Genomic DNA, 26951 nt, shown 5'->3' on the forward strand with positions numbered 1-26951 from the left:
AAGCTTTTGCTTATTAGTCTGAGGTGACTTTTGTTTCCAGGTAGAGTGGCCGAGTGGTCTAAGGCGCTGGTTTTAGGCACTAGTCTCTCCGAGGGCGTGGATTCAAATCCCACATCCATCAGCCTACTTTGTTTTCTAGAATTAATAATATTAACCTTTTGCTTATTAGTCTGAGGTGACTTTTGTTTCCAGGTAGAGTGGCCGAGTGGTCTAAGGCGCTGGTTTAAGGCACTAGTCTCTTCGGGGGCGTGGGTTCGAATCCCACCTCTATCAGCCTATTTTGTTCTCTAGGATTAATAATATGAAGCTTTTCCTTAATAGACTGAGTTTACTTTTGCTTTCGGGTAGAGTGGCCGGGTGGTCTAAGGCCCTGGTTTAAGGCACCAGTCTCTTAGGAGGGCGTGAGTTCGAATCCCACTTCTATCAATCTATTTTGTTTTCTAGGATTAATAATATGAAGCTTTTGCTTATAAATCTGAGGTGACTTTTGTTTCCAGGTAGAGTGGCCGAGTGGTTTAAGGCACCATTCCCTTCGGGGCGTGGGTTCGAATACCACATCTATCAGCCTACTTTGTTTTCTAGAATTAATAATATTAAGCTTTTGCTTATTAGTCTGAGGTGACTTTTGTTTCCAGGTAGAGTGGCCGAGTGGTCTAAGGCGCTGGTTTTAGGCACCAGTCTCTTAGGAAGGCGTGAGTTCGAATCCCACTTCTATCAATCTATTTTGTTTTCTAGGATTAATAATATGAAGCTTTTGCTTATAAGTCTGAGGTGACTTTTGTTTCCAGGTAGAGTGGCCGAGTGGTCTAAGGCGCTGGTATAAGGCACCAGTCTCTTTGGGGGCGTGGGTTCGAATCCCACCTCTATCGGCCTATTTTGTTCTCTAGGATTAATAATATGAAGCTTTTCCTTAATAGACTGAGTTTACTTTTGCTTTCGGGTAGAGTGGCCGGGTGGTCTGAGGCACTGGTTTAAGGCACCAGTCTCTTAGGAGGGCGTGAGTTCGAATCCCACTTATGTCAATCTATTATGTTTTCTAGGATTAATAATATGAAGCTTTTGCTTATAAGTCTGAGGTGACTTTTGTTCCCAGGTAGAGTGGCCGAGAGGTTTAAGGCGCTGGTTTAAGGGACCATTCCCTTCGGGAGGTGGGTTAGAATCCCACATCTATCAGCCTACTTTGTTTTCTAGAATTAATAATATTAAGCTTTTGCTTATTAGTCTGAGGTGACTTTTGTTTCCAGGTAGAGTGGCCGAGTGGTCTAAGGCGCTGGTTTAAGGGACCAGTCTCTTCGGGGGCGTGGGTTCGAATCCCACCTCTATCAGCCTATTTTCACCTCTAGGATTAATATTATGAAGCTTTTGCTTAATAGACTGAGTTTACTTTTGCTTTCGGGTAGAGTGGCCGGGTGGTCTAAGGCCCTGGTTTAAGGCACCAGTCTCTTAGGAAGGCGTGAGTTCGAATCCCACTTCTATCAATCTATTTTGTTTTCTAGGATTAATAATATGAAGCTTTTGCTTATAAGTCTGAGGTGACTTTTGTTTCCAGGTAGAGTGGCCGAGTGGTCTAAGGCGCTGGTATAGGGCACCAGTCTCTTCGAGGGCGTGGATTCGAATCACACATCCATCAGCCTACTTTGTTTTCTAGAATTAATAATATTAAGCTTTTGCTTATTAGTCTGAGGTGACTTTTGTTTCCAGGTAGAGTGGCCGAGTGGTCTAAGGCCCTGGTTTAAGGCACCAGTCTCTTAGGAAGGCGTGAGTTCGAATCCCACTTCTATCAATCTATTTTGTTTTCTAGGATTAATAATATGAAGCTTTTGCTTATAAGTCTGAGGTGACTTTTATTTCCAGGTAGAGTGGCCGAGTGGTTTAAGGCGCTGGTATAAGGCACCAGTCTCTTTGGGGGCGTGGGTTCGAATCCCACCTCTATCGGCCTATTTTGTTCTCTAGGATTAATAATATGAAGCTTTTCCTTAATAGACTGAGTTTACTTTTGCTTTCGGGTAGAGTGGCCGGGTGGTCTGAGGCCCTGGTTTAAGGCACCAGTCTCTTAGGAGGGCGTGAGTTCGAATCTTACTTATGTCAATCTATTATGTTTTCTAGGATTAATAATATGAAGCTTTTGCTTATAAGTCTGAGGTGACTTTTGTTCCCAGGTAGAGTGGCCGAGTGGTTTAAGGCGCTGGTTTAAGGGACCATTCCCTTCGGGAGGTGGGTTAGAATCCCACATCTATCAGCCTACTTTGTTTTCTAGAATTAATAATATTAAGCTTTTGCTTATTAGTCTGAGGTGACTTTTGTTTCCAGGTAGAGTGGCCGAGTGGTCTAAGGCGCTGGTTTAAGGGACCAGTCTCTTCGGGGGCGTGGGTTCGAATCCCACCTCTATCAGCCTATTTTCACCTCTAGGATTAATATTATGAAGGTTTTGCTTAATAGACTGAGTTTACTTTTGCTTTCGGGTAGAGTGGCCGGGTGGTCTAAGGCCCTGGTTTAAGGCACCAGTCTCTTAGGAAGGCGTGAGTTCGAATCCCACTTCTATCAATCTATTTTGTTTTCTAGGATTAATAATATGAAGCTTTTGCTTATAAGTCTGAGGTGACTTTTGTTTCCAGGTAGAGTGGCCGAGTGGTCTAAGGCGCTGGTATAAGGCACCAGCCTCTTTGGGGGCGTGGGTTCGAATCCCACCTCTATCAGCCTATTTTGTTCTCTAGGATTAATAATATGAAGCTTGTCCTTAATAGACTGAGTTTACTTTTGCTTTCGGATAGAGTGGCCGGGTGGTCTAAGGCCCTGGTTTAAGGCACCAGTCTCTTAGGAAGGCGTGAGTTCGAATCCCACTTCTATCAATCTATTTTGTTTTCTAGGATTAATAATATGAAGCTTTTGCTTATAAGTCTGAGGTGACTTTTGTTTCCAGGTAGAGTGGCCGAGTGGTCTAAGGCGCTGGTATAAGGCACCAGTCTCTTTGGGGGCGTGGGTTCGAATCCCACCTCTATCAGCCTATTTTGTTCTCTAGGATTAATAATATGAAGCTTTTACTTAATAGACTGAGTTTACTTTTGCTTTCGGGTAGAGTGGCCGGGTGGTCTGAGGCCCTGGTTTAAGGCACCAGTCTCTTAGGAGGGCGTGGGTTCGAATCCCACTTATGTCAATCTATTATGTTTTCTAGGATTAATAATATGAAGCTTTTGCTTATAAGTCTGAGGTGACTTTTGTTTCCAGGTCGAGTGGCCGAGTGGTTTAAGGCGCTGGTTTAAGGGACCATTCCCTTCGGGAGGTGGGTTAGAATCCCACATCTATCAGCCTACTTTGTTTTCTAGAATTAATAATATTAAGCTTTTGCTTATTAGTCTGAGGTGACTTTTGTTTCCAGGTAGAGTGGCCGAGTGGTCTAAGGCGCTGGTTTAAGGGACCAGTCTCTTCGGGGGCGTGGGTTCGAATCCCACCTCTATCAGCCTATTTTCACCTCTAGGATTAATATTATGAAGCTTTTGCTTAATAGACTGAGTTTACTTTTACTTTCGGGTAGAGTGGCCGGGTGGTCTAAGGCCCTGGTTTAAGGCACCAGTCTCTTAGGAAGGCGTGAGTTCGAATCCCACTTCTATCAATCTATTTTGTTTTCTAGGATTAATAATATGAAGCTTTTGCTTATAAGTCTGAGGTGACTTTTGTTTCCAGGTAGAGTGGCCGAGTGGTCTAAGGCGCTGGTATAGGGCACCAGTCTCTTCGAGGGCGTGGATTCGAATCACACATCCATCAGCCTACTTTGTTTTCTAGAATTAATAATATTAAGCTTTTGCTTATTAGTCTGAGGTGACTTTTGTTTCCAGGTAGAGTGGCCGAGTGGTCTAAGGCCCTGGTTTAAGGCACCAGTCTCTTAGGAAGGCGTGAGTTCGAATCCCACTTCTATCAATCTATTTTGTTTTCTAGGATTAATAATATGAAGCTTTTGCTTATAAGTCTGAGGTGACTTTTATTTCCAGGTAGAGTGGCCGAGTGGTTTAAGGCGCTGGTATAAGGCACCAGTCTCTTTGGGGGCGTGGGTTCGAATCCCACCTCTATCGGCCTATTTTGTTCTCTAGGATTAATAATATGAAGCTTTTCCTTAATAGACTGAGTTTACTTTTGCTTTCGGGTAGAGTGGCCGGGTGGTCTGAGGCCCTGGTTTAAGGCACCAGTCTCTTAGGAGGGCGTGAGTTCGAATCCCACTTCTATCAATCTATTTTGTTTTCTAGGATTAATAATATGAAGCTTTTGCTTATAAGTCTGAGGTGACTTTTATTTCCAGGTAGAGTGGCCGAGTGGTTTAAGGCGCTGGTATAAGGCACCAGTCTCTTTGGGGGCGTGGGTTCGAATCCCACCTCTATCGGCCTATTTTGTTCTCTAGGATTAATAATATGAAGCTTTTCCTTAATAGACTGAGTTTACTTTTGCTTTCGGGTAGAGTGGCCGGGTGGTCTGAGGCCCTGGTTTAAGGCACCAGTCTCTTAGGAGGGCGTGGGTTCGAATCCCACTTATGTCAATCTATTATGTTTTCTAGGATTAATAATATGAAGCTTTTGCTTATAAGTCTGAGGTGACTTTTGTTTCCAGGTCGAGTGGCCGAGTGGTTTAAGGCGCTGGTTTAAGGGACCATTCCCTTCGGGAGGTGGGTTAGAATCCCACATCTATCAGCCTACTTTGTTTTCTAGAATTAATAATATTAAGCTTTTGCTTATTAGTCTGAGGTGACTTTTGTTTCCAGGTAGAGTGGCCGAGTGGTCTAAGGCGCTGGTTTAAGGGACCAGTCTCTTCGGGGGCGTGGGTTCGAATCCCACCTCTATCAGCCTATTTTCACCTCTAGGATTAATATTATGAAGCTTTTGCTTAATAGACTGAGTTTACTTTTGCTTTCGGGTAGAGTGGCCGGGTGGTCTAAGGCCCTGGTTTAACGCACCAGTCTCTTAGGAAGGCGTGAGTTCGAATCCCACTTCTATCAATCTATTTTGTTTTCTAGGATTAATAATATGAAGCTTTTGCTTATAAGTCTGAGGTGACTTTTGTTTCCAGGTAGAGTGGCCGAGTGGTCTAAGGCGCTGGTATAAGGCACCAGCCTCTTTGGGGGCGTGGGTTCGAATCCCACCTCTATCAGCCTATTTTGTTCTCTAGGATTAATAATATGAAGCTTGTCCTTAATAGACTGAGTTTACTTTTGCTTTCGGATAGAGTGGCCGGGTGGTCTAAGGCCCTGGTTTAAGGCACCAGTCTCTTAGGAAGGCGTGAGTTCGAATCCCACTTCTATCAATCTATTTTGTTTTCTAGGATTAATAATATGAAGCTTTTGCTTATAAGTCTGAGGTGACTTTTATTTCCAGGTAGAGTGGCCGAGTGGTTTAAGGCGCTGGTATAAGGCACCAGTCTCTTTGGGGGCGTGGGTTCGAATCCCACCTCTATCGGCCTATTTTGTTCTCTAGGATTAATAATATGAAGCTTTTCCTTAATAGACTGAGTTTACTTTTGCTTTCGGGTAGAGTGGCCGGGTGGTCTGAGGCCCTGGTTTAAGGCACCAGTCTCTTAGGAGGGCGTGAGTTCGAATCTTACTTATGTCAATCTATTATGTTTTCTAGGATTAATAATATGAAGCTTTTGCTTATAAGTCTGAGGTGACTTTTGTTCCCAGGTAGAGTGGCCGAGTGGTTTAAGGCGCTGGTTTAAGGGACCATTCCCTTCGGGAGGTGGGTTAGAATCCCACATCTATCAGCCTACTTTGTTTTCTAGAATTAATAATATTAAGCTTTTGCTTATTAGTCTGAGGTGACTTTTGTTTCCAGGTAGAGTGGCCGAGTGGTCTAAGGCGCTGGTTTAAGGGACCAGTCTCTTCGGGGGCGTGGGTTCGAATCCCACCTCTATCAGCCTATTTTCACCTCTAGGATTAATATTATGAAGCTTTTGCTTAATAGACTGAGTTTACTTTTGCTTTCGGGTAGAGTGGCCGGGTGGTCTAAGGCCCTGGTTTAAGGCACCAGTCTCTTAGGAAGGCGTGAGTTCGAATCCCACTTCTATCAATCTATTTTGTTTTCTAGGATTAATAATATGAAGCTTTTGCTTATAAGTCTGAGGTGACTTTTGTTTCCAGGTAGAGTGGCCGAGTGGTCTAAGGCGCTGGTATAAGGCACCAGCCTCTTTGGGGGCGTGGGTTCGAATCCCACCTCTATCAGCCTATTTTGTTCTCTAGGATTAATAATATGAAGCTTGTCCTTAATAGACTGAGTTTACTTTTGCTTTCGGATAGAGTGGCCGGGTGGTCTAAGGCCCTGGTTTAAGGCACCAGTCTCTTAGGAAGGCGTGAGTTCGAATCCCACTTCTATCAATCTATTTTGTTTTCTAGGATTAATAATATGAAGCTTTTGCTTATAAGTCTGAGGTGACTTTTGTTTCCAGGTAGAGTGGCCGAGTGGTCTAAGGCGCTGGTATAAGGCACCAGTCTCTTTGGGGGCGTGGGTTCGAATCCCACCTCTATCAGCCTATTTTGTTCTCTAGGATTAATAATATGAAGCTTTTACTTAATAGACTGAGTTTACTTTTGCTTTCGGGTAGAGTGGCCGGGTGGTCTGAGGCCCTGGTTTAAGGCACCAGTCTCTTAGGAGGGCGTGGGTTCGAATCCCACTTATGTCAATCTATTATGTTTTCTAGGATTAATAATATGAAGCTTTTGCTTATAAGTCTGAGGTGACTTTTGTTTCCAGGTCGAGTGGCCGAGTGGTTTAAGGCGCTGGTTTAAGGGACCATTCCCTTCGGGAGGTGGGTTAGAATCCCACATCTATCAGCCTACTTTGTTTTCTAGAATTAATAATATTAAGCTTTTGCTTATTAGTCTGAGGTGACTTTTGTTTCCAGGTAGAGTGGCCGAGTGGTCTAAGGCGCTGGTTTAAGGGACCAGTCTCTTCGGGGGCGTGGGTTCGAATCCCACCTCTATCAGCCTATTTTCACCTCTAGGATTAATATTATGAAGCTTTTGCTTAATAGACTGAGTTTACTTTTACTTTCGGGTAGAGTGGCCGGGTGGTCTAAGGCCCTGGTTTAAGGCACCAGTCTCTTAGGAAGGCGTGAGTTCGAATCCCACTTCTATCAATCTATTTTGTTTTCTAGGATTAATAATATGAAGCTTTTGCTTATAAGTCTGAGGTGACTTTTGTTTCCAGGTAGAGTGGCCGAGTGGTCTAAGGCGCTGGTATAAGGCACCAGCCTCTTTGGGGGCGTGGGTTCGAATCCCACCTCTATCAGCCTATTTTGTTCTCTAGGATTAATAATATGAAGCTTGTCCTTAATAGACTGAGTTTACTTTTGCTTTCGGATAGAGTGGCCGGGTGGTCTAAGGCCCTGGTTTAAGGCACCAGTCTATTAGGAAGGCGTGAGTTCGAATCCCACTTCTATCAATCTATTTTGTTTTCTAGGATTAATAATATGAAGCTTTTGCTTATAAGTCTGAGGTGACTTTTGTTTCCAGGTAGAGTGGCCGAGTGGTCTAAGGCGCTGGTATAAGGCACCAGTCTCTTTGCGGGCGTGGGTTCGAATCCCACCTCTATCAGCCTATTTTGTTCTCTAGGATTAATAATATGAAGCTTTTCCTTAATAGACTGAGTTTACTTTCGCTTTCGGGTAGAGTGGCCGGGTGGTCTGAGGCCCTGGTTTAAGGCACCAGTCTCTTAGGAGGGCGTGAGTTCGAATCCCACTTATGTCAATCAATTATGTTTTCTAGGATTAATAATATGAAGCTTTTGCTTATAAGTCTGAGGTGACTTTTGTTTCCAGGTAGAGTGGCCGAGTGGTTTAAGGCACCATTCCCTTCGGGAGGTGGGTTAGAATCCCACATCTATCAGCCTACTTTGTTTTCTAGAATTAATAATATTAAGCTTTTGCTTATTAGTCTGAGGTGACTTTTGTTTCCAGGTAGAGTGGCCGAGTGGTCTAAGGCGCTGGTTTTAGGCACTAGTCTCTTCGAGGGCGTGGATTCAAATTCCACATCCATCAGCCTACTTTGTTTTCTAGAATTAATAATATTAACCTTTTGCTTATTAGTCTGAGGTGACTTTTGTTTCCAGGTAGAGTGGCCGAGTGGTCTAAGGCGCTGGTTTAAGGCACTAGTCTCTTCGGGGGCGTGGGTTCGAATCCCACCTCTATCAGCCTATTTTGTTCTCTAGGATTAATAATATGAAGCTTTTCCTTAATAGACTGAGTTTACTTTTGCTTTCGGGTAGAGTGGCCGGGTGGTCTAAGGCCCTGGTTTAAGGCACCAGTCTCTTAGGAGGGCGTGAGTTCGAATCCCACTTCTATCAATCTATTTTGTTTTCTAGGATTAATAATATGAAGCTTTTGCTTATAAATCTGAGGTGACTTTTGTTTCCAGGTAGAGTGGCCGAGTGGTTTAAGGCACCATTCCCTTCGGGGCGTGGGTTCGAATACCACATCTATCAGCCTACTTTGTTTTCTAGAATTAATAATATTAAGCTTTTGCTTATTAGTCTGAGGTGACTTTTGTTTCCAGGTAGAGTGGCCGAGTGGTCTAAGGCGCTGGTTTTAGGCACCAGTCTCTTCGAGGGCGTGGATTCGAATCACACATCCATCAGCCTACTTTGTTTTCTAGAATTAATAATATTAAGCTTTTGCTTATTAGTCTGAGGTGACTTTTGTTTCCAGGTAGAGTGGCCGAGTGGTCTAAGGCCCTGGTTTAAGGCACCAGTCTCTTAGGAAGGCGTGAGTTCGAATCCCACTTCTATCAATCTATTTTGTTTTCTAGGATTAATAATATGAAGCTTTTGCTTATAAGTCTGAGGTGACTTTTATTTCCAGGTAGCGTGGCCGAGTGGTTTAAGGCGCTGGTATAAGGCACCAGTCTCTTTGGGGGCGTGGGTTCGAATCCCACCTCTATCGGCCTATTTTGTTCTCTAGGATTAATAATATGAAGCTTTTCCTTAATAGACTGAGTTTACTTTTGCTTTCGGGTAGAGTGGCCGGGTGGTCTGAGGCCCTGGTTCAAGGCACCAGTCTCTTAGGAGGGCGTGAGTTCGAATCCCACTTATGTCAATCTATTATGTTTTCTAGGATTAATAATATGAAGCTTTTGCTTATAAGTCTGAGGTGACTTTTGTTCCCAGGTAGAGTGGCCGAGTGGTTTAAGGCGCTGGTTTAAGGGACCATTCCCTTCGGGAGGTGGGTTAGAATCCCACATCTATCAGCCTACTTTGTTTTCTAGAATTAATAATATTAAGCTTTTGCTTATTAGTCTGAGGTGACTTTTGTTTCCAGGTAGAGTGGCCGAGTGGTCTAAGGCGCTGGTTTAAGGGACCAGTCTCTTCGGGGGCGTGGGTTCGAATCCCACCTCTATCAGCCTATTTTCACCTCTAGGATTAATATTATGAAGCTTTTGCTTAATAGACTGAGTTTACTTTTGCTTTCGGGTAGAGTGGCCGGGTGGTCTAAGGCCCTGGTTTAAGGCACCAGTCTCTTAGGAAGGCGTGAGTTCGAATCCCACTTCTATCAATCTATTTTGTTTTCTAGGATTAATAATATGAAGCTTTTGCTTATAAGTCTGAGGTGACTTTTGTTTCCAGGTAGAGTGGCCGAGTGGTCTAAGGCGCTGGTATAAGGCACCAGCCTCTTAGGAAGGCGTGAGTTCGAATCCCACTTCTATCAATCTATTTTGTTTTCTAGGATTAATAATATGAAGCTTTTGCTTATAAGTCTGAGGTGACTTTTGTTTCCAGGTAGAGTGGCCGAGTGGTCTAAGGCGCTGGTATAAGGCACCAGTCTCTTTGGGGGCGTGGGTTCGAATCCCACCTCTATCAGCCTATTTTGTTCTCTAGGATTAATAATATGAAGCTTTTCCTTAATAGACTGAGTTTACTTTTGCTTTCGGGTAGAGTGGCCGGGTGGTCTGAGGCCCTGGTTTAAGGCACCAGTCTCTTAGGAGGGCGTGGGTTCGAATCCCACTTATGTCAATCTATTATGTTTTCTAGGATTAATAATATGAAGCTTTTGCTTATAAGTCTGAGGTGACTTTTGTTTCCAGGTAGAGTGGCCGAGTGGTTTAAGGCGCTGGTTTAAGGGACCATTCCCTTCGGGAGGTGGGTTAGAATCCCACATCTATCAGCCTACTTTGTTTTCTAGAATTAATAATATTAAGCTTTTGCTTATTAGTCTGAGGTGACTTTTGTTTCCAGGTAGAGTGGCCGAGTGGTCTAAGGCGCTGGTTTAAGGGACCAGTCTCTTCGGGGGCGTGGGTTCGAATCCCACCTCTATCAGCCTATTTTCACCTCTAGGATTAATATTATGAAGCTTTTGCTTAATAGACTGAGTTTACTTTTGCTTTCGGGTAGAGTGGCCGGGTGGTCTAAGGCCCTGGTTTAAGGCACCAGTCTCTTAGGAAGGCGTGAGTTCGAATCCCACTTCTATCAATCTATTTTGTTTTCTAGGATTAATAATATGAAGCTTTTGCTTATAAGTCTGAGGTGACTTTTGTTTCCAGGTAGAGTGGCCGAGTGGTCTAAGGCGCTGGTATAAGGCACCAGCCTCTTTGGGGGCGTGGGTTCGAATCCCACCTCTATCAGCCTATTTTGTTCTCTAGGATTAATAATATGAAGCTTGTCCTTAATAGACTGAGTTTACTTTTGCTTTCGGATAGAGTGGCCGGGTGGTCTAAGGCCCTGGTTTAAGGCACCAGTCTATTAGGAAGGCGTGAGTTCGAATCCCACTTCTATCAATCTATTTTGTTTTCTAGGATTAATAATATGAAGCTTTTGCTTATAAGTCTGAGGTGACTTTTGTTTCCAGGTAGAGTGGCCGAGTGGTCCAAGGCGCTGGTATAAGGCACCAGTCTCTTTGCGGGCGTGGGTTCGAATCCCACCTCTATCAGCCTATTTTGTTCTCTAGGATTAATAATATGAAGCTTTTCCTTAATAGACTGAGTTTACTTTCGCTTTCGGGTAGAGTGGCCGGGTGGTCTGAGGCCCTGGTTTAAGGCACCAGTCTCTTAGGAGGGCGTGAGTTCGAATCCCACTTATGTCAATCAATTATGTTTTCTAGGATTAATAATATGAAGCTTTTGCTTATAAGTCTGAGGTGACTTTTGTTTCCAGGTAGAGTGGCCGAGTGGTTTAAGGCGCTGGTTTAAGGCACCATTCCCTTCGGGAGGTGGGTTAGAATCCCACATCTATCAGCCTACTTTGTTTTCTAGAATTAATAATATTAAGCTTTTGCTTATTAGTCTGAGGTGACTTTTGTTTCCAGGTAGAGTGGCCGAGTGGTCTAAGGCGCTGGTTTTAGGCACTAGTCTCTTCGAGGGCGTGGATTCAAATCCCACATCCATCAGCCTACTTTGTTTTCTAGAATTAATAATATTAACCTTTTGCTTATTAGTCTGAGGTGACTTTTGTTTCCAGGTAGAGTGGCCGAGTGGTCTAAGGCGCTGGTTTAAGGCACTAGTCTCTTCGGGGGCGTGGGTTCGAATCCCACCTCTATCAGCCTATTTTGTTCTCTAGGATTAATAATATGAAGCTTTTCCTTAATAGACTGAGTTTACTTTTGCTTTCGGGTAGAGTGGCCGGGTGGTCTAAGGCCCTGGTTTAAGGCACCAGTCTCTTAGGAGGGCGTGAGTTCGAATCCCACTTCTATCAATCTATTTTGTTTTCTAGGATTAATAATATGAAGCTTTTGCTTATAAATCTGAGGTGACTTTTGTTTCCAGGTAGAGTGGCCGAGTGGTTTAAGGCACCATTCCCTTCGGGGCGTGGGTTCGAATACCACATCTATCAGCCTACTTTGTTTTCTAGAATTAATAATATTAAGCTTTTGCTTATTAGTCTGAGGTGACTTTTGTTTCCAGGTAGAGTGGCCGAGTGGTCTAAGGCGCTGGTTTTAGGCACCAGTCTCTTCGAGGGCGTGGATTCGAATCACACATCCATCAGCCTACTTTGTTTTCTAGAATTAATAATATTAAGCTTTTGCTTATTAGTCTGAGGTGACTTTTGTTTCCAGGTAGAGTGGCCGAGTGGTCTAAGGCCCTGGTTTAAGGAACCAGTGTCTTAGGAGGGCGTGAGTTCGAATCCCACTTCTTTCAATCTATTTTGTTTTCTAGGATTAATAATATGAAGCTTTTGCTTATTAGTCTGAGGTGAGTTTTGTTTCCAGGTAGAGTGGCCGAGTGGTCTAAGGCGCTGGTTTAAGGGACCAGTCTCTTCGGGGGCGTGGGTTCGAATCCCACCTCTATCAGCCTATTTTCTCCTCTAGGATTAATATTATGAAGCTTTTGCTTAATAGACTGAGTTTACTTTTGCTTTCGGGAAGAGTGGCCGGGTGGTCTAAGGCCCTGGTTTAAGGCACCAGTCTCTTAGGAAGGCGTGAGTTCGAATCCCACTTCTATCAATCTATTTTGTTTTCTAGGATTAATAATATGAAGCTTTTGCTTATAAGTCTGAGGTGACTTTTGTTTCCAGGTAGAGTGGCCGAGTGGTCTAAGGCGCTGGTATAAGGCACCAGCCTCTTTGGGGGCGTGGGTTCGAATCCCACCTCTATCAGCCTATTTTGTTCTCTAGGATTAATAATATGAAGCTTGTCCTTAATAGACTGAGTTTACTTTTGCTTTCGGATAGAGTGGCCGGGTGGTCTAAGGCCCTGGTTTAAGGCACCAGTCTATTAGGAAGGCGTGAGTTCGAATCCCACTTCTATCAATCTATTTTGTTTTCTAGGATTAATAATATGAAGCTTTTGCTTATAAGTCTGAGGTGACTTTTGTTTCCAGGTAGAGTGGCCGAGTGGTCTAAGGCGCTGGTATAAGGCACCAGTCTCTTTGCGGGCGTGGGTTCGAATCCCACCTCTATCAGCCTATTTTGTTCTCTAGGATTAATAATATGAAGCTTTTCCTTAATAGACTGAGTTTACTTTCGCTTTCGGGTAGAGTGGCCGGGTGGTCTGAGGCCCTGGTTTAAGGCACCAGTCTCTTAGGAGGGCGTGAGTTCGAATCCCACTTATGTCAATCAATTATGTTTTCTAGGATTAATAATATGAAGCTTTTGCTTATAAGTCTGAGGTGACTTTTGTTTCCAGGTAGAGTGGCCGAGTGGTTTAAGGCGCTGGTTTAAGGCACCATTCCCTTCGGGAGGTGGGTTAGAATCCCACATCTATCAGCCTACTTTGTTTTCTAGAATTAATAATATTAAGCTTTTGCTTATTAGTCTGAGGTGACTTTTGTTTCCAGGTAGAGTGGCCGAGTGGTCTAAGGCGCTGGTTTTAGGCACTAGTCTCTTCGAGGGCGTGGATTCAAATCCCACATCCATCAGCCTACTTTGTTTTCTAGAATTAATAATATTAACCTTTTGCTTATTAGTCTGAGGTGACTTTTGTTTCCAGGTAGAGTGGCCGAGTGGTCTAAGGCGCTGGTTTAAGACACTAGTCTCTTCGGGGGCGTGGGTTCGAATCCCACCTCTATCAGCCTATTTTGTTCTCTAGGATTAATAATATGAAGCTTTTCCTTAATAGACTGAGTTTACTTTTGCTTTCGGGTAGAGTGGCCGGGTGGTCTAAGGCCCTGGTTTAAGGCACCAGTCTCTTAGGAGGGCGTGAGTTCGAATCCCACTTCTATCAATCTATTTTGTTTTCTAGGATTAATAATATGAAGCTTTTGCTTATAAATCTGAGGTGACTTTTGTTTCCAGGTAGAGTGGCCGAGTGGTTTAAGGCACCATTCCCTTCGGGGCGTGGGTTCGAATACCACATCTATCAGGCTACTTTGTTTTCTAGAATTAATAATATTAAGCTTTTGCTTATTAGTCTGAGGTGACTTTTGTTTCCAGGTAGAGTGGCCGAGTGGTCTAAGGCGCTGGTTTTAGGCACCAGTCTCTTCGAGGGCGTGGATTCGAATCACACATCCATCAGCCTACTTTGTTTTCTAGAATTAATAATATTAAGCTTTTGCTTATTAGTCTGAGGTGACTTTTGTTTCCAGGTAGAGTGGCCGAGTGGTCTAAGGCCCTGGTTTAAGGAACCAGTGTCTTAGGAGGGCGTGAGTTCGAATCCCACTTCTTTCAATCTATTTTGTTTTCTAGGATTAATAATATGAAGCTTTTGCTTATTAGTCTGAGGTGACTTTTGTTTCCAGGTAGAGTGGCCGAGTGGTCTAAGGCGCTGGTTTAAGGGACCAGTCTCTTCGGGGGCGTGGGTTCGAATCCCACCTCTATCAGCCTATTTTCTCCTCTAGGATTAATATTATGAAGCTTTTGCTTAATAGACTGAGTTTACTTTTGCTTTCGGGAAGAGTGGCCGGGTGGTCTAAGGCCCTGGTTTAAGGCACCAGTCTCTTAGGAAGGCGTGAGTTCGAATCCCACTTCTATCAATCTATTTTGTTTTCTAGGATTAATAATATGAAGCTTTTGCTTATAAGTCTGAGGTGACTTTTATTTCCAGGTAGAGTGGCCGAGTGGTCTAAGGCGCTGGTTTAAGGCACTAGTCTCTTCGAGGGCGTGGATTCAAATCCCACATCCATCAGCCTACTTTGTTTTCTAGAATTAATAATATTAACCTTTTGCTTATTAGTCTGAGGTGACTTTTGTTTCCAGGTAGAGTGGCCGAGTGGTCTAAGGCGCTGGTTTAAGGCACCAGTCTCTTCGGGGGCGTGGGTTCGAATCCCACCTCTATCAGCCCATTTTCTTCTCTAGGATTAATAACATGAAGCTTTTCCTTAATAGACTGAGTTTACTTTCGCTTTCGGGTAGAGTGGTAGGGTGGTCTAAAGCGCTGGTTAAAGGCACCATTGCCTTCGGGGCGTGAGTTCGAATTCCACATCTATCAGCCTACTTTGTTTTCTAGGATTAATAATAGGACGCTTTTGCTTATTAGTCTGAGGTGAGTTTTGCTTCCAGGTAGAGTGGCCAAGTAGTCTAAGGCCCTGGTTTAAGGCACCAGTCTCTTAGGAGGGCGTGAGTTCGAATCCCACTTCTATCAATCTATTTTGTTTTCTAGGATTAATAATATGAAGCTTTTGCTTATAAATCTGAGGTGACTTCTGTTTCCAGGTAGAGTGGCCGAGTGGTTTAAGGCGCTGGTTTAAAGCACCATTCCCTTCGGGCGTGGGTTCGAATACCACATATATCAGCCTACTTTGTTTTCTAGAATTAATAATATTAAGCTTTTGCTTATTAGTCTGAGGTGACTTTTGTTTTCAGGTAGAGTGGCCGAGTGGTCTAAGGCGCTGGTTTTAGGCACCAGACTCTTCGAGGGCGTGGATTCGAATCCCACATCCATCAGCCTACTTTGTTTTCTAGAATTAATAATATTAAGCTTTTGCTTATTAGTCTGAGGTGACATTTGCTTCCAGGTAGAGTGGCCGAGTGGTCTAAGGCGCTGGTTTAAGGGACCAGTCTCTTCGGGGGCGTGGGTTCGAATCCCACCTCTATCAGCCTATTTTCTCCTCTAGGATTAATATTATGAACCTTTTGCTTAATAGACTGAGTTTACTTTTGCTTTCGGGTAGAGTGGCCTGGTGGTCTAAGGCCCTGGTTTAAGGCACCAGTCTCTTAGGAAGGCGTGAGTTCAAATCCCACTTCTATCAATCTATTTTGTTTTCTAGGATTAATAATATGAAGCTTTTGCTTATAAGTCTGAGGTGACTTTTGTTTCCAGGTAGAGTGGCCGAGAGGTTTAAGTAGCTGGTTTAAGGCACCATTCCCTTCGGGGCGTGGGTTAGAATCCCACATCTATCAGCCTACTTTGTTTTCTAGAATTAATAATATTAAGCTTTTGCTTATTAGTCTGAGGTGACTTTTGTTTCCAGGTAGAGTGGCCGAGTGGTCTAAGGCGCTGGTTTTAGGCACTAGTCTCTTCGAGGGCGTGGATTCAAATCCCACATCCATCAGCCTACTTTGTTTTCTAGAATTAATAATATTAACCTTTTGCTTATTAGTCTGAGGTGACTTTTGTTTCCAGGTAGAGTGGCCGAGTGGTCTAAGGCGCTGGTTTAAGGCACCAGTCTCTTAGGAGGGCGTGAGTTCGGATCCCACTTCTATCAATCTATTTTGTTTTCTAGGATTAATAATATGAAGCTTTTGCTTATAAGTCTGAGGTGACTTTTGTTTCCAGGTAGAGTGGCCGAGTGGTTTAAGGCACCATTCCCTTCGGGGCAAGGGTTCGAATCCCACATCTATCAGCCTACTTTGTTTTCTAGAATTAATAATATTAAGCTTTTGCTTATTAGTCTGAGGTGACTTTTGTTTCCAGGTGGAGTGGTCGAGTGGTCTAAGGCGCTGGTTTTAGGCACCAGTCTGTTCGGGGGCGTGGGTTCGAATCCCACCTCTATCAGCCTATTTTGTTCTCTAGGATTAATAATATGAAGCTTTTGCTTAATAAACTGAGTTTACTTTTGCTTGCGGGTTGAGTGGCCGGTTGGTCTAAGGCGCTGGTTTAAGGCACCAGTCTCTTAGGAGGGCGTGAGTTCGAATCCCACTTCTATCAATCTATTTTGTTTTCTAGGATTAATAATATGAAGCTTTTGCTTATAAGTCTGAGGTGACTTTTGTTTCCAGGTAGAGTGGCCGAGTGGTTTAAGGCGCTGGTTTAAGGCACCATACCCTTCGGGGCAAGGGTTCGAATCCCACATCTATCAGCCTAATTTGTTTTCTAGGATTAATAATAGGAAGCTTTTGCTTATTAGTCTGAGGTGAGTTCTGTTTCCAGGTAGAGTGGCCGAGTGGTCTAAGGCGCTGGTTTTAGGCACCAGTCTCTTCGAGGGCGTGGATTCGAATCCCACATCCATCAGCCTACTTTGTTTTCTAGGATTAATAATAGGAAGCTTTTGCTTATTAGTCTGAGGTGAGTTCTGTTTCCAGGTAGAGTGGCCAAGTGGTCTAAGGCGTTGGTTTAAGGCACCAGTCTCTTTGGGGGGTGGGATCGAATCCCACCTCTATCAGCTTATTTTGTTCTCTAGGATTAATAATAGGAAGCTTTTGCTTATTAGTCTGAGGTGAGTTCTGTTTCCAGGTAGAGTGGCCAAGTGGTCTAAGGCGTTGGTTTAAGGGACCAGTCTCTTCGGGGGCGTGGGATCGAATCCCACCTCTATCAGCCTACTTTGTTTTCTAGAATTAATAATATTAAGCTTTTGCTTATTAGTCTGAGGTGACTTTTGTTTCCAGGTGGAGTGGTCGAGTGGTCTAAGGCGCTGGTTTAAGGCACCAGTCTCTTCGGGGGCGTGGGTTCGAATCCCACCTCTATCAGCCTATTTTCTTCTCTAGGATTAATAATATGAAGCTTTTCCTTAATAGACTGAGTTTACTTTTGCTTTCGGTTAGAGTGGTAGGGTGGTCTAAGGCGCTGGTTTAAGGCACCAGTCTCTTCGGGGGCGTGGGGTCGAATCCCACATCTATCAGCCTACTTTGTTTTCTAGGATTAATAATAGGAAGCTTTTGCTTATTAGTCTGAGGTGAGTTCTGTTTCCAGGTAGAGTGGCCGAGTGGTCTAAGGCGCTGGTTTTAGGCACCAGTCTCTTCGAGGGCGTGGATTCGAATCCCACATCCATCAGCCTACTTTGTTTTCTAGGATTAATAATAGGAAGCTTTTGCTTATTAGTCTGAGGTGAGTTCTGTTTCCAGGTAGAGTGGCCAAGTGGTCTAAGGCGTTGGTTTAAGGCACCAGTCTCTTTGGGGGGTGGGATCGAATCCCACCTCTATCAGCCTATTTTGTTCTCTAGGATTAATAATAGGAAGCTTTTGCTTATTAGTCTGAGGTGAGTTCTGTTTCCAGGTAGAGTGGCCAAGTGGTCTAAGGCGTTGGTTTAAGGGACCAGTCTCTTCGGGGGCGTGGGATCGAATCCCACCTCTATCAGCCTATTTTGTTCTCTAGGATTAATAATATGAAGCTTTTGCTTAATAAACTGAGTTTACTTTTGCTTGCGGGTTGAGTGGCCGGTTGGTCTAAGGCGCTGGTTTAAGGCACCAGTCTCTTCGGGGGCGTGGGGTCGAATCCCACATCTATCAGCCTACTTTGTTTTCTAGGATTAATAATATGAAGCTTTTGCTTATTAGTCTGAGTTTCTTTTCTTTCCAGGTAGAGTGGACGAGTGGTCTAAGGCGCTGGTTTTAGGCACCAGTCTGTTCGGGGGCGTGGGTTCGAATCCCACCTCTATCAGCCTATTTTGTTCTCTAGGATTAATAATATGAAGCTTTTGCTTAATAAACTGAGTTTACTTTTGCTTGCGGGTTGAGTGGCCGGTTGGTCTAAGGCGCTGGTTTAAGGCACCAGTCTCTTAGGAGGGCGTGAGTTCGAATCCCACTTCTATCAATCTATTTTGTTTTCTAGGATTAATAATATGAAGCTTTTGCTTATAAGTCTGAGGTGACTTTTGTTTCCAGGTAGAGTGGCCGAGTGGTTTAAGGCGCTGGTTTAAGGCACCATACCCTTCGGGGCAAGGGTTCGAATCCCACATCTATCAGCCTACTTTGTTTTCTAGAATTAATACCATTAAGCTTTTGCTTATTAGTCTGAGGTGACTTTAGTAGTATAGGGCTACACTTCGTACCTCCGTAGGTGTAGAATGTAGGTGTAGAGTGTAGGTGTAGAATGTCAAGGTCACAGTGTCAATGCCCTCTCGCCACGCCCCCTTGGGAAACCGCGCCACCTGGCGCGCCCCCGCGCGCCCCCTCGCGCCCCCTCGCGGGAAAACTCGCGGGCCCCCGCGCGCCCCCTGGCGGGAAAACATTGCGCGGGTATCTGGCAGTCCTGTCTACAACTGTATTTGTGACGTCATTGATAAGAGACGAGAATTTAATGATAGGCTGAATGTTGCGCAATCCATTGTAATATTTAGTTTGACTCAAAATTTTAACCTTTTTTCAAGGAGTTTATTTTGATTATGGTATTGTTTTTAATGGTAATTAAAAGTCAGTCTCTTCTACAACTGTGACGTCATAGATAAGAGACGATAAAAACTTTAAACGTGCATTGCCAAGGGTTAAATCTTTTACAATTGTAGCTGTGACGTCATTGATAAGAGATGATACGGGTGTAGAGTTACGCTTACAAAAGGAACAAAGATTTGTCAGCCCAAACGGAATCAAATACCAGTACTTAGTTTCAAAATACAATCACAGAAAAGTAAGCGTGTGTAAATACTCTCCTTTCAAATCTGGCGTATTCAAAGCAATTCACGTCTAATTTTCTATTAGAATGGTACTAAAGCCAAGGTGGAGGCCGAGGCTACCCCGTTTACAGGTCAACACCAAATGCCAGGACTCGTCCTAACGTGTCTAAACCTAACCTACCTCCAAGTTATAACGAAGTTATCACTGATTCAAAATAAATCACCGATAGGTTAGTAGTGGTTTGAAAGCAATTACCTATACTAAACCGGACTATTTTGGTAAAGATGTCGTACTTGCAATGGTTTAATAGTAGCAAAATTTCTTCCAACATATAAATGTTTAAGGGATTTGTTTTTTCCAGCTAAATCGGCATCGAAATCTGAAAGGACTCGACTTTAATTTGAGCTGTTAGATTGTCATACCTTTTGAAATAACTAGTTTTTCAGGCATTTTCCTCCTGTCGTGTGTTTATATTTATTACCAACGTTCCAATCAAGGTACTAGAACCTATTTTGTTATTGCCTATTGAAATTGAATTCATAGTTTGTTTATTTAAAAATGGATAGAGCACACATTCCACTATTTAGATATTCAGGGTGTAGAAAGTAAATTATTTTTAATTGATTTTAACATAAAGAACAAACTATTTAGCTGTGCCAAGTGATTGAAAATAGAGTCTTCAAGTTTAAAGCAATTAACAACGAGATTGAAGTTATTAATCATATGAGCATTCAGTTAGGAACTGCGCTCAAAACTATATTTCCTCGAATGTCTTTAGAGTATATATCAAAAGACCTGGTTTGAGGAGGTTTTTCAACGGTATACGCTTGTACGCGCGATTATCGTGAAGAAGTTGCGTGGGATGTTGACACCATCTACTTGTCACACGATAGCAAAGAACTGTCACTGACACAAAACATTAAAGGAAAAAATACAAGACTATGAAAAACAAATTCTTAATGACAATCTCTTCTCAATTGTAAAGAAAAACAGAAAATAAATGTTTTATTGCACCTTAGTGTATTTTATTGTGGTGGGTTACGGTTAAGGTTTGAAGTGCGACTAGGATGATTATTAGAGTTAGGAGTTGTGGATGTAGAGGCCGCTTCAGATGGTAAGGGCAACCCCTGACTTCTATGTTGTGATCTTAGCCATTGACGTTGTTGCTCGTTCAAACGCCTAAGGAAGGGTATTTGTGAATCTGGGTCCTGTTGCACCTGCGCACCTTCACGCAACATCGGTCTGACCCGTGCAATAGGTAAATTTCTCCATGACGGGTGATTTTTGTATAATTTCTCATTTTCGGTTCTTATTATCTTATTACTTAATTTTTCTAAAATTGCCTAAAAAATATTTAATTATTAAATTCTAAGACCCAATTGGAAATCATAATATCTTTATTTCGTGCAATTTAGGAAACTATCGAAAATTGGTTTTAAAAGTTTTTCAGTTTCTTTAATCCGATGTTTAAACCTCATGTTATTATATAGTTCCATGTTATATCGATCTTCCAATGATATTACATGTACAGTTATTATATGTGAAAAACTAACCAACAATTTTTTATTTTTTACACAAAGATGATTTTCTCTCATCAGGTAAAGTTGTTGCGAATAGCTCCTTGTTGGTGTTTAGGTTATTATCTACTATTACTAATATTATCTAGAAGAACTAATTAACCGACTGAAAAATTAACTAGTCTTAATATACTTTTGTTGGTAATTTTGTAAATGAATAAACTTTGAGACTTTATTTGCAGGAAATAGTTTATTTTAGCAAGGTTAAAATTAAATGAACTTCTCGCGTTGGAGGTAATTTCGAGAGTGATTTTTTGAGAGGCTCACTAGCAAGAGACGCGAGACCCCATAGGTCACGTGTCCGTTTTTTATCTTAGAACAGCAGAGGTTTTTTAAGCTGTTATCTTAATCGTCTATATTCTTTTTTTTTTACATTGATCTATTTTGTTAATTTAGACTATACATTATTAATTTTTATGATTATTTGATTTGTTATTTACACAAGATAAAATTACTAATTTTTTTCTTTTACACAAAGTTCTAAAATACTTTTCATGGGTCCGCTTTAAAACCAAATGGCAAAGTGTCCCAACCTTTAATTACACGTTTGTTAAACGTAAATCCAAAGCTTTTTTCTAGTTTTCGACTTAAAAGAGTAGCCGACGTTTTATTTCTAATGACGTTGAAAGGAACGTCCACTTTTAGACGTTTGGATTTATTTTTTATAGAGTCCACTATAGCTTCAAAGTTTATAATTTTCTCGTTAACACGATTAAGGCAAATTCCTTTAACCTTCACGACAGATTGACCGTCCGTAGTTCTGTAACCGTAACTCTTGGGACCATTTGAAACAAACTCTGTAATTGTAGCGTCCCCTAGTTCGTTAACCCAACACCCTAAATTGTTACCCGTGGGGGGCTTAAAATCGTTTTCCCCCGCCACAAATAAAACGCTATCGGTATCCGTGTATAAGGCTCTTCTACCCAATTTATGTAAGGTTTCGAATAAGGTTAATCTTCCGTAGCACGAAACGAAACAGGCCACATACGGATTTCCTTTGAAATATGTGGGTACAAAATCATCTTTGTTTTTGTACGATAATAAGCACATTTCTTCATTAATTGGTCTTAAATCTACCAATTCCTTTGTGTCATCAGATAAGATACGTACAAGTTCTGTACACTCGTTAACAATTAGTGTTTTGGTTTTGTTTGTATTCATACCAAAACGACCCCAAAGACTGTTGAGACAAATCTTTGAAATAGCTCTCAGCGCGGGGTTATGGACTACTTCGTCCATCTTGATACTTATACCTTCAGATTCGTAAATCGATTCAATATATTTTTGTTTTTGCTCGTCAGTTTTAACGGAAGACGGATAGCCGGAATTAGCTTGTTTTATCTTCAAAAAATTGTTAACATAACCGCCAAATAGTCCATCGTTAACATGTTTTTCATACTGAAATGTCTCGTCGAAATGATGTACTTCGTATATTTTGATAATTTTATAACCCATTTCTACGGCTTTGTAAATTTCAGGCGAAGGCCAAATACCCGAAATAATTCGTTCCTTGTCAGAATGTCGACACTCTTCATTATTTGATTCAAGGGCACATGACTTACACAAGGGGAAAAACAATTTTCCATTAAACCTATATGGTAAAACTGGGATATATAGATCAGTCGGGGGCAAGAGTTCACACGATATTATACCAAAATAGGCATTTTTTTCATAGTTAAAGTTACTATTTAAAATTTTGGGATGTCCTTTTGGGTAGATTCCGTGTTTATTGACAGCGGGATAGAGTGACATGAGGTCGTAATAATAAATTTTTTCGTTTTTTGCTTCATCCGGTTTATGATATAATTTGAAGACTTCTGTCCTTCCACCGTATAAAGCCGACCTGGCTAATATTGGCGGAGGTACCTCTACAGTCTCACAAAAGGTACTACAAGCGACATTTGTCTTTAACAACTTTTCAAACTCGCATTCCCACATTATTATATACTTTGCATTGGGGTGTAACTTTTTTATAAATTCTATTCTATCCAGACCCTTTTCTTAACAGTTTTTATTTGTATCATTTACTAAACTGTTCCATTCACTACCTTTAAAACATTTCGGACAACCGTGATACGCGCAACCATTGAACTCTAGGATAATTTCAGGATCCTTTGAGTAACCGTCAACTAAATAAGGTCCAATTCTTTTTTCTCCTTCAGGAGATAGGGCTGTCTGTATTTCTACCTTCATTTCTTTACTAACCCAAGCCAACCACTTGATTGCTTTACTACTTTGGTTGTATGACCCACGATAACCCGGACTAGGTACCACACCCAATGTATTTTTTCTAAATATTTGTGTAAAAACACGTTAGTACAGGCCCCCGATATTGTAATAGCTCCGCAATTAAGAGGATCTAGACCCGATGCTTTTTTGTAAAGTTCTCTAAATTTTGTAATTCCTTTTTGTAAAACTACTACATCTTGTACAGCGTATTCCTCTAATTCGGTCATTATTTTGTACGTGGATTTTTTACCTTTTTCACTGTACCATAAATCAAAGGCTTGTCGGTCCTTTTCATTCATAAATTCAGGTTGAAACGCGGTCTTTTCAGGTAACGGACCTTCATAGTTTAAAGTGTCCTCTTTTAAGAAAATATAAGGAAAAAACAGTTTTTTGTAACTACCCAATTGAAAGGTTTCTGTAAAGGCTCACAGAGGAAGGGCCACGAAGGAATAACTACAAATAAACCTAAAATTTTGACTTTTAATAAAGAGAGCTAGAATTTTAGAGCCGTCGAATATGACGTCTGGTTTTACATGGTAATTAATTAACCAATTTAATATAAAATACGAATCAAAACCTTTAAAATTGTGGGCCACTATAGTCAAATTCTCAAATTTAGGTTTACTTATTTTTATTCGTTTATTGTTCCTTGTATAAGATGTCTCATCTTCTGTTTGGGTCAGATATTTCATAAACTTATCAACACAATCAAAACCTCTAAAAATTTGATAATCGTATTCGGTATCATTAATTTGCATGGCCGAAACTAATAGAACTGGGGTATGTTTAGAATTCATATCAATAGTTTCACAGTCAAAATAACAAAATCTAGTTTCTTTAAAAGTATCATCAAGGGGTTGAACGTAACACATTTTGGGAGGGTGCTCAATTTTACATCTAGAACAAATTGTAAGACATTTATGTTTGTCATCGCGAATTTCTTTGCAACATTTTAAGCATCGTTTAATTTTTAAACAAGTGTCATTTTCTATGTGAAATTGGAAACATTCAGGCCCTTTAAAGTATCTATTACAGTTTTGACAGCGAGATATTTCAATCTGAGGGTCTTCGTGAAAGGTCTCAGAGTAACAACGCCAACATTTGGTTTTTTGATTAAAACATTTGTGTTTTTTTGCGTTCTTTGAATTATTAAACGTTTTTAAACACGTATTACAATACGACGTGGCCCCAAACATACTGGCTAAACTTTTAATGACGTGCATGTGTTGATCTATTTGTAATAGAAAAATTTTTTTCTCCGAAAACATTTCACCTTGATAAACCTTTTTGAAATTATCATTAGCACTGAAAATAACTATTTGATACTCGGGTTGCAATACTTTTTGAAACATTGCAATTTTGTCTAAACTAACGGGACCAATAGGCACATTAGCCTTGGCATGAAGCTTTAACGCTTCTTCTTTTTGCAAAGGTCTATGACCTAGTTGTATACGTCTATAACGATTAAAATCAAAAGTCAAAGTACTAAGCTTTTGTTTCTTTAAATATGTTAAATCAGCAACCATCGTCCCGCAAACGATTGCTCTTGATACGCATAGTTCGTCATCGTTTATTATGGGTAAAAATGTCCTTCCTTTCTGAATATATTTGTCGAGAGCTATCATCGATCTATTTTTAACAGATCGACGACCTGATATTGGTACATTAACGTTTAAAAATATAGCATCGAGCCTGACATCACCCTCGAGAAAAAAATTTCGCCGGCTTTGACTTACTTGACTAATGGCAGTCATTAATCTTTCCGCCGTTAACTCATTTAGGGCCATAAAATTTAAATTTATAGCATTTTCCAATAAGTCAGACCTAACACAAAATCTAACGCTATTGTAACCTGGAGAAGATTCTAAAATTGTCTCTATAATGGATTGAAAGATTTTTATCAATTGTTCATATACTTCTGTCAATTTGATCATATGAAGGTCTTTAAAAATAATTTTATATTCAGAGGCTAAACAATTGAACTTTCGAGAGACAGTTTGGTTAACTTTTGATAATTCGTAAAACCTTTTAGGATTGAAATAGGAAAGATCCAAAGGCTCTTCTTCGGATGATGACATGTTTTCTATTTGATCTTAGGCGCGACTCGAAATAAAACTCTTGACGTAGACCTAGGAAACAAACTAAAATATCTAAAATAATATACACTACAAGTTCTAAAATAAAAAAAGTATTAATTTTTCTAAAAATACGTTTTAAAAATTCTTTATTGCGTACATTTTCAAATTTCTTATACAGTTACAGGCATTTTCTTTAAAACTTTGTCTATAAGACTGACAACTTCTGGTACCTCATCAAACTTTAAATTTAATTTTTTTTCGCGCATTTCCCCCCTATATTTTGTTAATAAATAGCCCGTATCTTTAAAATTTTCCAGTTCCAACATTCCCGGGAAACATAGGGTCTGTTTTATGGTACTGCATGGTTTGCTTAAATTTTTTTTAACTTCTTCTATCACGTCTATCGAAATACATATTCCATATATAAGGGGTTTTTTAAAAGCGTATCTTCTAATGTCTATATATAATTTATTGTTTAATTTAACTAATTTTACACCGATATTGTCGCTCTCGTTAAATTTAATTTCGATAGTTTCCCACGTTTGATTTGCCGTCTAAAGACAATAATGATACATTTGGACATGCAGTTTTTAAAAACGTGGAAAATTAAAAAAATCTTACCATGTCTAAAGGCATCGAGAGAATTTAGTTTATAGTCGAGAGATATTGGCTCAAGTGATTGTACGCCGCGACTTGCGGGGTTATATACTATATCTAAAACGGTCGACGTATCACGTTAAAATAAGTACATTTTGAACTATCATAGATGTAAAAAAATCTTGTTTCCGTTTTACAAAAACAGCTGTTAGTTATAAGAGCGAAAAATATATTATAACCTTGACGTCATACGTATATTTCGAATTACCTTTGACGCCAACCTTGTTTTCGCTTTATTAAAACACCTGTTAATTATAACGAAGCAAAATATAACACGGTATAGGCGCTATATTATTCACCTTCAGGTATAACGAATCCTTGGGTCCTAGCTATTTTGATAGTATTTTATAAAACGAATAAAATACACTAAAAACACAATAAACCATTTAAATTGCAATAAAATATACTAAAAGTACAATAAAACTATAATAAAACACAGTAAAACACAATAAAGCACTCCTCTAAAACTTCACTATACCACAATAAAATACAGATAGGCAGTTGTTTAAATGGTGAAAAGATAAGGTTTTAAAATGGGTTTAAAATATTAATTACATTAAACCTACGTAAAATAATTAGAAACCCATATCATTCAAACATTTTCTTTTTATTCGGATTCTACAAATATTGTTAAACACTATCCCTCGTCTACACAATGTAGAACTTACAAGCGTTTTATTAATTAAAGAAAGTCTGCGAAATACTTATTCGCGAAATAATTATTCGCGTCATTGGATCTCATGTGATCATGAACTTCATTAAACATTAAACTGTGAGTGTTATCACACAAACACTCGGCTAACCTGCAAATCTGCAGGGCCTTGAATATATAATGCGTAGCTGTGTCGTTTTCATCACTATAATTTTTCCTTATGGTTTTGTTAGTTTTATATACCATAAACATACACATATGAAGAGCTAAGTTAAGAACTCTTAAGTACTGGTTTGGACAATGAAATTCGTATCCTCCATAATAAAATGTACGAAATTTACATCCCTCCTCATTACGAGGATGGCAACTACCTAACTGACAAATATTTGTGGTTCCATACATTTTGTTCGGTGTCAGGTGTACGGTAAATTCGTGGATACTATCCCCAGTGAATTCTTCCAATTTGAATTGATGAACCTTGTTATTTATGATACATGGAAACTGTCTAACAAACATGTCAATTAATGACCCTGGGGGTAATTGCACTGTAGAAGTTAGTAATCTGTACATTGCCAAGTGTTTCAATCCAAAATTTATATTAGGGCCATTAACGTATTGCCATATATAACCTTCACCATCGGCTACATTATAGACT

General features: G+C 40.8%; 46 non-coding genes across 46 annotated transcripts; all 46 read left to right on the forward strand.

Moving 5' to 3' along the window:
* Positions 1-191: 191 nt before the first annotated feature.
* TRNAL-AAG (transfer RNA leucine (anticodon AAG)) lies at positions 192-273 on the forward strand. The gene has a single exon. It is a non-coding gene; the product is annotated as a tRNA-Leu (tRNA).
* Positions 274-634: 361 nt separating this feature from the next.
* TRNAL-UAG (transfer RNA leucine (anticodon UAG)) lies at positions 635-717 on the forward strand. The gene has a single exon. It is a non-coding gene; the product is annotated as a tRNA-Leu (tRNA).
* Positions 718-787: 70 nt separating this feature from the next.
* TRNAL-AAG (transfer RNA leucine (anticodon AAG)) lies at positions 788-869 on the forward strand. The gene has a single exon. It is a non-coding gene; the product is annotated as a tRNA-Leu (tRNA).
* Positions 870-1243: 374 nt separating this feature from the next.
* On the forward strand, positions 1244-1325 carry TRNAL-AAG (transfer RNA leucine (anticodon AAG)). The gene has a single exon. It is a non-coding gene; the product is annotated as a tRNA-Leu (tRNA).
* Positions 1326-1853: 528 nt separating this feature from the next.
* Positions 1854-1935, forward strand: TRNAL-AAG (transfer RNA leucine (anticodon AAG)). Its single transcript has one exon. It is a non-coding gene; the product is annotated as a tRNA-Leu (tRNA).
* Positions 1936-2309: 374 nt separating this feature from the next.
* On the forward strand, positions 2310-2391 carry TRNAL-AAG (transfer RNA leucine (anticodon AAG)). Its single transcript has one exon. It is a non-coding gene; the product is annotated as a tRNA-Leu (tRNA).
* A 223-nt stretch (positions 2392-2614) lies between these two features.
* TRNAL-AAG (transfer RNA leucine (anticodon AAG)) lies at positions 2615-2696 on the forward strand. The gene has a single exon. It is a non-coding gene; the product is annotated as a tRNA-Leu (tRNA).
* A 223-nt stretch (positions 2697-2919) lies between these two features.
* TRNAL-AAG (transfer RNA leucine (anticodon AAG)) lies at positions 2920-3001 on the forward strand. The gene has a single exon. It is a non-coding gene; the product is annotated as a tRNA-Leu (tRNA).
* A 374-nt stretch (positions 3002-3375) lies between these two features.
* On the forward strand, positions 3376-3457 carry TRNAL-AAG (transfer RNA leucine (anticodon AAG)). The gene has a single exon. It is a non-coding gene; the product is annotated as a tRNA-Leu (tRNA).
* Positions 3458-3985: 528 nt separating this feature from the next.
* On the forward strand, positions 3986-4067 carry TRNAL-AAG (transfer RNA leucine (anticodon AAG)). Its single transcript has one exon. It is a non-coding gene; the product is annotated as a tRNA-Leu (tRNA).
* Positions 4068-4290: 223 nt separating this feature from the next.
* On the forward strand, positions 4291-4372 carry TRNAL-AAG (transfer RNA leucine (anticodon AAG)). Its single transcript has one exon. It is a non-coding gene; the product is annotated as a tRNA-Leu (tRNA).
* A 374-nt stretch (positions 4373-4746) lies between these two features.
* On the forward strand, positions 4747-4828 carry TRNAL-AAG (transfer RNA leucine (anticodon AAG)). Its single transcript has one exon. It is a non-coding gene; the product is annotated as a tRNA-Leu (tRNA).
* A 223-nt stretch (positions 4829-5051) lies between these two features.
* Positions 5052-5133, forward strand: TRNAL-AAG (transfer RNA leucine (anticodon AAG)). The gene has a single exon. It is a non-coding gene; the product is annotated as a tRNA-Leu (tRNA).
* Positions 5134-5356: 223 nt separating this feature from the next.
* On the forward strand, positions 5357-5438 carry TRNAL-AAG (transfer RNA leucine (anticodon AAG)). The gene has a single exon. It is a non-coding gene; the product is annotated as a tRNA-Leu (tRNA).
* A 374-nt stretch (positions 5439-5812) lies between these two features.
* On the forward strand, positions 5813-5894 carry TRNAL-AAG (transfer RNA leucine (anticodon AAG)). The gene has a single exon. It is a non-coding gene; the product is annotated as a tRNA-Leu (tRNA).
* Positions 5895-6117: 223 nt separating this feature from the next.
* On the forward strand, positions 6118-6199 carry TRNAL-AAG (transfer RNA leucine (anticodon AAG)). Its single transcript has one exon. It is a non-coding gene; the product is annotated as a tRNA-Leu (tRNA).
* Positions 6200-6422: 223 nt separating this feature from the next.
* TRNAL-AAG (transfer RNA leucine (anticodon AAG)) lies at positions 6423-6504 on the forward strand. Its single transcript has one exon. It is a non-coding gene; the product is annotated as a tRNA-Leu (tRNA).
* Positions 6505-6878: 374 nt separating this feature from the next.
* TRNAL-AAG (transfer RNA leucine (anticodon AAG)) lies at positions 6879-6960 on the forward strand. Its single transcript has one exon. It is a non-coding gene; the product is annotated as a tRNA-Leu (tRNA).
* Positions 6961-7183: 223 nt separating this feature from the next.
* TRNAL-AAG (transfer RNA leucine (anticodon AAG)) lies at positions 7184-7265 on the forward strand. The gene has a single exon. It is a non-coding gene; the product is annotated as a tRNA-Leu (tRNA).
* Positions 7266-7488: 223 nt separating this feature from the next.
* TRNAL-AAG (transfer RNA leucine (anticodon AAG)) lies at positions 7489-7570 on the forward strand. Its single transcript has one exon. It is a non-coding gene; the product is annotated as a tRNA-Leu (tRNA).
* Positions 7571-8083: 513 nt separating this feature from the next.
* On the forward strand, positions 8084-8165 carry TRNAL-AAG (transfer RNA leucine (anticodon AAG)). Its single transcript has one exon. It is a non-coding gene; the product is annotated as a tRNA-Leu (tRNA).
* A 666-nt stretch (positions 8166-8831) lies between these two features.
* On the forward strand, positions 8832-8913 carry TRNAL-AAG (transfer RNA leucine (anticodon AAG)). Its single transcript has one exon. It is a non-coding gene; the product is annotated as a tRNA-Leu (tRNA).
* Positions 8914-9287: 374 nt separating this feature from the next.
* TRNAL-AAG (transfer RNA leucine (anticodon AAG)) lies at positions 9288-9369 on the forward strand. Its single transcript has one exon. It is a non-coding gene; the product is annotated as a tRNA-Leu (tRNA).
* A 376-nt stretch (positions 9370-9745) lies between these two features.
* On the forward strand, positions 9746-9827 carry TRNAL-AAG (transfer RNA leucine (anticodon AAG)). The gene has a single exon. It is a non-coding gene; the product is annotated as a tRNA-Leu (tRNA).
* A 374-nt stretch (positions 9828-10201) lies between these two features.
* Positions 10202-10283, forward strand: TRNAL-AAG (transfer RNA leucine (anticodon AAG)). Its single transcript has one exon. It is a non-coding gene; the product is annotated as a tRNA-Leu (tRNA).
* Positions 10284-10506: 223 nt separating this feature from the next.
* On the forward strand, positions 10507-10588 carry TRNAL-AAG (transfer RNA leucine (anticodon AAG)). Its single transcript has one exon. It is a non-coding gene; the product is annotated as a tRNA-Leu (tRNA).
* Positions 10589-10811: 223 nt separating this feature from the next.
* Positions 10812-10893, forward strand: TRNAL-AAG (transfer RNA leucine (anticodon AAG)). Its single transcript has one exon. It is a non-coding gene; the product is annotated as a tRNA-Leu (tRNA).
* A 526-nt stretch (positions 10894-11419) lies between these two features.
* TRNAL-AAG (transfer RNA leucine (anticodon AAG)) lies at positions 11420-11501 on the forward strand. Its single transcript has one exon. It is a non-coding gene; the product is annotated as a tRNA-Leu (tRNA).
* A 666-nt stretch (positions 11502-12167) lies between these two features.
* On the forward strand, positions 12168-12249 carry TRNAL-AAG (transfer RNA leucine (anticodon AAG)). The gene has a single exon. It is a non-coding gene; the product is annotated as a tRNA-Leu (tRNA).
* A 223-nt stretch (positions 12250-12472) lies between these two features.
* Positions 12473-12554, forward strand: TRNAL-AAG (transfer RNA leucine (anticodon AAG)). Its single transcript has one exon. It is a non-coding gene; the product is annotated as a tRNA-Leu (tRNA).
* A 223-nt stretch (positions 12555-12777) lies between these two features.
* On the forward strand, positions 12778-12859 carry TRNAL-AAG (transfer RNA leucine (anticodon AAG)). The gene has a single exon. It is a non-coding gene; the product is annotated as a tRNA-Leu (tRNA).
* Positions 12860-13385: 526 nt separating this feature from the next.
* TRNAL-AAG (transfer RNA leucine (anticodon AAG)) lies at positions 13386-13467 on the forward strand. The gene has a single exon. It is a non-coding gene; the product is annotated as a tRNA-Leu (tRNA).
* Positions 13468-14133: 666 nt separating this feature from the next.
* Positions 14134-14215, forward strand: TRNAL-AAG (transfer RNA leucine (anticodon AAG)). The gene has a single exon. It is a non-coding gene; the product is annotated as a tRNA-Leu (tRNA).
* A 375-nt stretch (positions 14216-14590) lies between these two features.
* On the forward strand, positions 14591-14672 carry TRNAL-AAG (transfer RNA leucine (anticodon AAG)). Its single transcript has one exon. It is a non-coding gene; the product is annotated as a tRNA-Leu (tRNA).
* A 524-nt stretch (positions 14673-15196) lies between these two features.
* Positions 15197-15278, forward strand: TRNAL-UAG (transfer RNA leucine (anticodon UAG)). The gene has a single exon. It is a non-coding gene; the product is annotated as a tRNA-Leu (tRNA).
* Positions 15279-15348: 70 nt separating this feature from the next.
* Positions 15349-15430, forward strand: TRNAL-AAG (transfer RNA leucine (anticodon AAG)). Its single transcript has one exon. It is a non-coding gene; the product is annotated as a tRNA-Leu (tRNA).
* A 526-nt stretch (positions 15431-15956) lies between these two features.
* TRNAL-AAG (transfer RNA leucine (anticodon AAG)) lies at positions 15957-16039 on the forward strand. Its single transcript has one exon. It is a non-coding gene; the product is annotated as a tRNA-Leu (tRNA).
* Positions 16040-16247: 208 nt separating this feature from the next.
* On the forward strand, positions 16248-16329 carry TRNAL-UAG (transfer RNA leucine (anticodon UAG)). Its single transcript has one exon. It is a non-coding gene; the product is annotated as a tRNA-Leu (tRNA).
* A 374-nt stretch (positions 16330-16703) lies between these two features.
* Positions 16704-16785, forward strand: TRNAL-UAG (transfer RNA leucine (anticodon UAG)). Its single transcript has one exon. It is a non-coding gene; the product is annotated as a tRNA-Leu (tRNA).
* A 70-nt stretch (positions 16786-16855) lies between these two features.
* Positions 16856-16936, forward strand: TRNAL-AAG (transfer RNA leucine (anticodon AAG)). Its single transcript has one exon. It is a non-coding gene; the product is annotated as a tRNA-Leu (tRNA).
* Positions 16937-17006: 70 nt separating this feature from the next.
* Positions 17007-17088, forward strand: TRNAL-AAG (transfer RNA leucine (anticodon AAG)). Its single transcript has one exon. It is a non-coding gene; the product is annotated as a tRNA-Leu (tRNA).
* Positions 17089-17158: 70 nt separating this feature from the next.
* Positions 17159-17240, forward strand: TRNAL-AAG (transfer RNA leucine (anticodon AAG)). Its single transcript has one exon. It is a non-coding gene; the product is annotated as a tRNA-Leu (tRNA).
* Positions 17241-17462: 222 nt separating this feature from the next.
* Positions 17463-17544, forward strand: TRNAL-UAG (transfer RNA leucine (anticodon UAG)). The gene has a single exon. It is a non-coding gene; the product is annotated as a tRNA-Leu (tRNA).
* A 70-nt stretch (positions 17545-17614) lies between these two features.
* On the forward strand, positions 17615-17695 carry TRNAL-AAG (transfer RNA leucine (anticodon AAG)). Its single transcript has one exon. It is a non-coding gene; the product is annotated as a tRNA-Leu (tRNA).
* A 70-nt stretch (positions 17696-17765) lies between these two features.
* Positions 17766-17847, forward strand: TRNAL-AAG (transfer RNA leucine (anticodon AAG)). The gene has a single exon. It is a non-coding gene; the product is annotated as a tRNA-Leu (tRNA).
* A 221-nt stretch (positions 17848-18068) lies between these two features.
* TRNAL-UAG (transfer RNA leucine (anticodon UAG)) lies at positions 18069-18150 on the forward strand. Its single transcript has one exon. It is a non-coding gene; the product is annotated as a tRNA-Leu (tRNA).
* The last annotated feature ends 8801 nt before the right edge of the window (positions 18151-26951 follow it).

The sequence above is a fragment of the Phalangium opilio genome, unplaced genomic scaffold, assembly GCF_054372755.1.
Source record: "Phalangium opilio isolate 3A_F unplaced genomic scaffold, DU_Popi_V2 ptg000039l_1, whole genome shotgun sequence".
In the NCBI taxonomy this organism is placed as follows: Eukaryota; Metazoa; Arthropoda; class Arachnida; order Opiliones; family Phalangiidae; genus Phalangium; species Phalangium opilio.